The sequence below is a fragment of the Carassius gibelio genome, chromosome B14 (genome assembly GCF_023724105.1).
Source record: "Carassius gibelio isolate Cgi1373 ecotype wild population from Czech Republic chromosome B14, carGib1.2-hapl.c, whole genome shotgun sequence".
NCBI lineage: Eukaryota > Metazoa > Chordata > Actinopteri > Cypriniformes > Cyprinidae > Carassius > Carassius gibelio.
In genome coordinates, this window is record NC_068409.1 from 20605101 (window position 1) to 20611999 (window position 6899).

At 36.4% G+C, this 6899-nt stretch overlaps 1 protein-coding gene across 6 annotated transcripts in view; it reads left to right on the forward strand.

Annotated features, from left to right (window-relative positions):
* The window catches only part of tenm2a (teneurin transmembrane protein 2a), a 404535-nt gene that overhangs the window by 105190 nt on the left and 292446 nt on the right, over positions 1-6899 (forward strand). For 3 of the 6 annotated variants that reach the window (XM_052574348.1, XM_052574345.1, XM_052574346.1), the window contains one exon: positions 4596-4660. The exons of 1 other annotated variant lie outside the window; for it this stretch is intronic. The gene's annotated coding sequence lies outside the window, so the exon portion shown is untranslated. The remainder of the gene's footprint in view (positions 1-4595; positions 4661-6899) is intronic. 2 more of the 6 variants (XM_052574349.1, XM_052574351.1) reach the window with 1 other exon arrangement.

Here is a 6899-nt window from a genome sequence, read left to right on the forward strand (position 1 = left end):
GCGCGGGGGCGTGGTCACGAAGGGAGACATGAGAAACAGATATCGCGTTGTTTTCATATGGATTACTTTATCACAGAATATCTGTTTTCGGCAGCACTTGTTTAGTTTTAAAGTAGACATGTCAAGCTTTCTATTAGGGATGCACCGAATATTCGGCCACCGAAAATTTTCGAAAATTTTCATTTTCGGCCGATAGACTTTTATCACCGAAACAACACGGCCGAAATGTTGTGATGATGCAAACAGAAACCGTGACCTGCACGTGCACCTGCATAGCGCAGACCACGAGCTCCCCGCGAGATTCACTTCACACCAGTGAGAACATTCTCTCTCTTCTTATTCCTTTATTCACAGCACTAAAGCATCTCCTAACAAAGAGATTAAGACGGACCACGAAGTGAAAACAAAGAAAAGTACAGTCTTATAGAGTACGTTAGCACACGTCTCATTGAGATCTTTTCGGATCCTCTGCACTTCATCGCGAATGTGCTTGATCCGCGTTATAAAGACCATTACTTGGATGCGGAAATAAGGCAGCACGCACGAGAAATGATCCAGGCCACGCTGGATGCGGAGAAGCAGCGATCAGAGCGCAGAAAAAAAGACTGGTCTCTGCACCAGATGAGGGGCATGCACTCTCGTTGTCTGATATGTTCAGTGAAATTCTGCAAGAAAGTGCCTCAAATAATAATAATACGTTGGCTATTTTGTTCTTAGGCTACTATATATGTGACATTATATATTATTATGAGATTATTATGCAAAGTGTTCCTAGTGACGTACATAGAGATGGGCAAAAGATTTGAAATCTATAACGACTCGTTTCAGCGATTCAGAGTCGACTCTTTACTTTAGAAGCCAATAACTTTATAAATCGTGTACTTTTTGGTTTAATTATTTGCACATTGTTTACACTGATGGACAGCTACATCATACACTGTAATACAGGTAATTTTTGATTTCCCATCTGTGTGGCTCTTTAAGCAATCAAATGTATTTATATCCTCTATATTTCAATGCAATGCATGGATGAATGAATGAATAAATGATGAATGAATGAATGAATGAATGAAAACAAACAAACAAACCAACAAATAAATAAATAAATAAATATACTTTCAAACAATAAAATTAAACGCCACTGGTTGAGACGGTTCTTTTTTCTCTCTTTTTTTAGCTGGTCAAGGTGCTCAAACAAATTCTATACAAATTCTAAATATTTATGATTTACTTCTCATAGATGTCTCATCCCATTAAGCTGAGATAAAAGTATGTTATTATTGAACAACTTATATACTTAAGATTAAAGTAGTACTGTAAATAGACACATTCATTTTTAAAAGTGCATTTGTTTCATGTTGTCACTTGAGCAAAAAAAAAAAAAGTTTTACATTTATTCATTTTTTTTATCCACGATTGTGCTTAAGTCTCTCTTCTACCTCTCCATCCAACAAGCCTGACTATTAGTAAATTCAGGGATCTGGGAGAAGCATGGGAATAATCTTGTCCAGTGCACAACCTGTCATATCAGTGTAACCAGGCTCGATCACTGTGTCGGGTAAAGAATAGATTAAATGTCTCGGCTGATTATAATCTGATCCACCCTACGGCTGCGCTATTCATATTTGGTGTTTACAGAAAGCAGATGAAAGGTAAATCGACAAAAAAACACTTTAGCTTTGATTTTGCATCATCCTGACATAAAAACACACATGATGTAATAGCGTGAAGTAACAGATTTCGCAGGCTACAATGGATTCGCAGCATGATGCTACGCACACATGTTTGTATTTGTAATATTTTTGCCTCTGCCAGTTAGCAGTGTTTAATCCTTGGGAGTTTAATTAAGTCGGAGCTGTAATTAAATAGGCAGGTGCTAATTTGTCTTAAGTCTTCAGTTATTGGGTCAGTATGTGAATGTGCGAGTGTGCTGGCGAGCCTTAAGCTTGTTTTGGCGCTCACACGCACTTCTCATTGTCCAATCAGGTTGGGTTTATGTGGCTAGGTATATTGAGGGGCAGAACTGTGCTCTATTTGCATGTGTAGATAGAATATTTCGAGCGATAGGCCGACAGACTCCATTTGAAGCAACAGCTAGTCATTTGCACACAAAACAGCCACTTCTACGCGGGCCCTATTGAATTTACATGCCGATCGATTTTGATATTTGCTGACAAGGGTGCTTTTTTAAGTACTTTGTGTCTCGTAGCCGGCAGGTCATTCCGGCTGGCCTATAGATTGCACATGAAATAGGTCTTTGTGTTTGATGAGTCCACTGGCTTGCCCTGGGCTCACCTCTCGATGTGTGTGCGAGAACGATCCGTCTCAGCCGTAGGGACCCAGACTGGCTTCAGTGTGCATATTGATCTATTACCTCTCAGAAGCCCCTCACGCTTTTACCCTGCAGACTTGCACAACAATAAACGGGAATCTCTGTCTCTCCTTTTCTGTATACACGAGTTGTCGCTCTCTCTTTCTCCCTGCCTTCGGGCTTAAGACTTGTTCAGCTCCTGCTCTCTGTGTTGGCCCTCATATTGATGTAAATTGTTATGCTATTGGCTTGTTTATCTGTCGGTTTGGCTCCGCATGGAGTGTAAGTGACAGGTTTTACTCGGCGCTGCAGCGTGTGAAGAGAGCACTTCAGATGAGCTGCTGTTATTTTATTTTCTCCAAGAGGAGCCACAAAATGAAGTGTCAACGCGGACCTGGGCTCCTGGAGGAAGTGATGTCGCGACACATCACACAGCTGACCTTCCTGTTGCGCCGCTGAACTGCAATTAAAAATTAATCTATAGTGTAAAGTCAGCCAAGGTTAATGAATTATGAATCGCTGCTAATCTGCACAGAATCAGACTGGAGGAATTCTTAACACACGTCTTTGTTAATTGTGTTTCAACACTGGCTGTGACAGTCTGAGTCGACTCTCTGGGGTTTTTTCTCTACTGCGAGCTCACCTTATAGCGACAGCTGATCTGCATTACAAATACACCACATTAACTGAATAACCATCTAATGACAAATTCACACATTTCCCCAAACACTCACATTAACACCACGTGCAATGCAATTTTGCAGGAATTTTGTATGTGGCTATAAACAGGTTTGAAAGCTGCTATTTAGTGTTACTTTTTTATTTGTATAGTGCTTTTTACGATACTAATCGTTGCAAAGCAAGTTAGTTTCTAAGTAAGTTTTTACAATATTTAGTCGAACATTTATCATATCCTGTAGGTGTGTAGATTAACTAACTTTCCATTGAGTTTTAGCATTCTATTCCTATTCCCATTTTTCATTGTTAGTTGTTCATCTGGCTCATGTAGTATGCCCAGGAAGTATATAACCTGTTTTATTAAAGGGATAGTTTACACTGTAAAACCAAACTGCAAAATTACCTTTAAATTAAACAAATATAACTGAAAGTTCATTGTACTTAATAGAAAACACAGTAACTTGTTATATATTCTATGAAGCACGATATGTATTTGAAGTTCTATATTATCTGTAAATGTTAAGTTAAGTCAGGGTGAGGTTTATAGTGACGTGCTGATAATCCTGCTCGTCTCTCAGTGCTAGATTAGGTCTGGTCCCACAGTGAGAGGAAGCTTTTCTCTGTGTACTCAGAAGCTGCTTCTCAATAGAATTACACGCACCCCGGCTTCCAGTCACGCTTGGAACCTCACAGTGAAGTGTGGAAGTTCGACACACGTCCACTGCAGTTCCCTTTAGACACAAATGAAAAGTGCACATGTGTTTGTACATGCACATGCAGGTTTGTACATGCATATGTTGTTGAGCTTGTTCTGTGAACATGGGTGGGTGTAAGACTGGTCAGGGATTTGTCAGATTAACAGCTGACTCCAGTGTCAGTTTGGTGGCAGAGAGATTCTGGAAACACACACACACTCACACACAAACACTCACACATGCTGTGCATATACAAGAAAAGTTCACACAAACTTGCCATAGCTCCCGACAGAACAGTGTTCTTATTGGTTTGCTTAAACATATTCAGAATCCCAGTTACCAGATATATATATATATATATATATATATATATATATATATATATATATATAATATTAATATTATATATATATATATATATATATATATATATATATATATATATATATAATATTATTTATTTATTTTATTATTATTATTATATTTTTTCAATATATTGGTGTTTAATGGGTGTTAAAATTTTATTAATTGCTGACAATTGATTCCCTATAGCTGTTCTAGATTTATGACTTTTATGTAACTTCGCTGTTACTGTAGTTTCTGGTCATAAAATAATAATAAGATCAAAATTCTATGTCCATTTATTTTATTTTATTTTATTTTATTTTATTTAATTATTATTATTTTTTGTATGTGTGTTTCTTTTTTTTTTTATACATTTTTCATTATTTAAAGTAAAAAAAAAAAAAGGAAAATCACAAAAGATGTTGTACTAGCTAAATTGCCATTGGAAATAAATTGCTTTTAGCTGCACAAATATTTTTTTTTTGAGGATTCTGGGAGTTGTGTTGTACTAGTCTATGTGGCATAATATGGCTGATTTTTTTCTTTCTTTCTTTCCTTTTTATCAGTCGGAGGAAGAAGACAAACATTCGGCTCGTTCTCCACTAATTCTTTCCTCCTCTAGATGTTGTAAGTAAGTTGATTTTCCTTTGCTCATATGTCACTACAGGCTTATTGGATCAGCTGGCCCGTCAGTCTGTGTGTGAGTGTGATCTGCTTTAGTGATCTCTGCTGCAGCTGTCAGGCTGACGAGTGAAACCCTGCTGTCCACGATCACACCCGATCAGCTCAGACGTGTCCGGTCTCGCACCGTATGGCTACCGGCCTGCATTAGTGTGAATGTGCCACAGGAGATGCTTTGCCACTGTAACAAACGTGTTTCCTTGGCAAGAGCATTTCAATAATGTGCTCCAACAACAGCAGAAGTAAGTTAGACAGCTCCAGGCTGTTGAACAGCATTGCTGAAAATAAACACAGGTATTACTATTTTTATGCCGTGCGCTGTGAAGGTTTAGCCTATAAATCTCTTTGGAGCTTTTTAGATTGTTAGATTTTTATGGATGAACAATGTGCTGTGAAAGAACAGCGTGTTAGTGTGAGATCTTTGCGTTCGTAGTCACACCTGTGTGTGTGTTTGTGAGTTTGCTGTGCTCTGTTCCTAGAGGAGGTTGACAGCTGTGTGTATAAGTCAAGCGCTACATTTAATTCAGCTTGTGTACTGACATGAAAGCCTGCAGAGATGACCTTGCTGCCATATTTTCAGGAACAGATGCACAGAAACAGAAGGCATGAGTCCATTGGTTTCTGGACCAATGTATTTGCATGTATCAGAACATAAAAGTCATGTGGAGGTCTGTTTGATAGTTGTTTGTTTATAGTTTTTGGCTTTTTGTCATTATTGGGCTGTACATGGACAAAAGAGCGAGAATTTGATGAAAAATTATTAAAATATATAATTCATATATATAATAATATTTGTATTTATTTATTTTACTTTTCATTAGGACATTGGAAACATTAATGTTGAACTGTAAGAATATTTAGTTTGTCATGCTGTACATGGACAATAATTTGAATAAAATTAATTTAAATAATGTTTTTATTTATACTAATATATTTTGTATTAATTAAACTTTTCATTCAGACAGTGCAATATATATATATATATATATATATATATATATATATATATATATATATATATATATATATATATATATATATATATATATATATATATATAATTTTTTTTTTTTTTTTTTTCTGAAATGCATACCAAAAGATAAATAACAGGACACAGATACATAATTTTTATTTATTGATTCATCAATATGTGGTTCTTTTTTTCTGAATTTCAAAAGTTTAACATTTACTTAGATCAAATTTAGCTGTTCACTATATCAAACCATGCCATTTAACTACAGATAGTGTAAGGGTTTTAGGTGAACCAGTGGTTAAATATAGCCACATATCTATGAAATTATGCATAGAGAAACTCGAAAGAATGAACTCAGAAACACAAACATGCGCCACCATCACATAAGCAGCACTCTGGGCACTCTTGTTGTTGGGAGGTGTTCATTTGCTCTGCCACAATACTTTAGGATCGATATTTTCACGTTCTGAAGGCTTCAAGTGCCAGTAAAACCAAGTAAAAATGCATATGCTTTTACAAACAGTTGTAATTTTCGCTGCATTGCATGTAGGCGTTCTGCGCATGCGCAGTGTGTAACACAGGACGCTATAACAGGAAGAAGCTCCAGCGTATCAACTACCAAAGTCATCTCTGTTTATCGAGCTTGGCATGAATGTATTTGAGAGTAACTGGGGTAAAACCTTAAGCTTCTTCTGTGTTTTCGTTGCGGTGCTCGCCGCAGTTTTTTACTACCTTGAGAATTCAGAGATCGACGAGACTTTCCTGACCTGAATAATTTGTCACACTGGGCATGCGTGAAATGCGTAAAAAAATGTATTTATATATGTATGTGTATGTATACTAATAATAATTATAAATATTATTATTAAATTGTTATTCATTCGTTTTTAAGTTTATGGCTTTTTGTCATTAGGGCAAATGATAGATAAAAAATTTCATTAAGGTACATCAAATTTACATTAAGTTAGAATCAATTTCCACTATATTTTTAACTGAATATTAATATATTCCCTAAGAAATACATGACAACATGGAACTTTAAAACACTGCAAACTGTCTCAGAGGTAACGTTTCAAAGTGTTTCAAATCTATGTAAGTGAAAGACAGGAACTATTGAGAAGGAGAATTAGCGGTGCCCATTAACTACGGTGTGAATGAGATGATGCCCTTGATGGCTGGACCAGTTGATTGAAAGTTTCCTGGCAGGATAATTAAT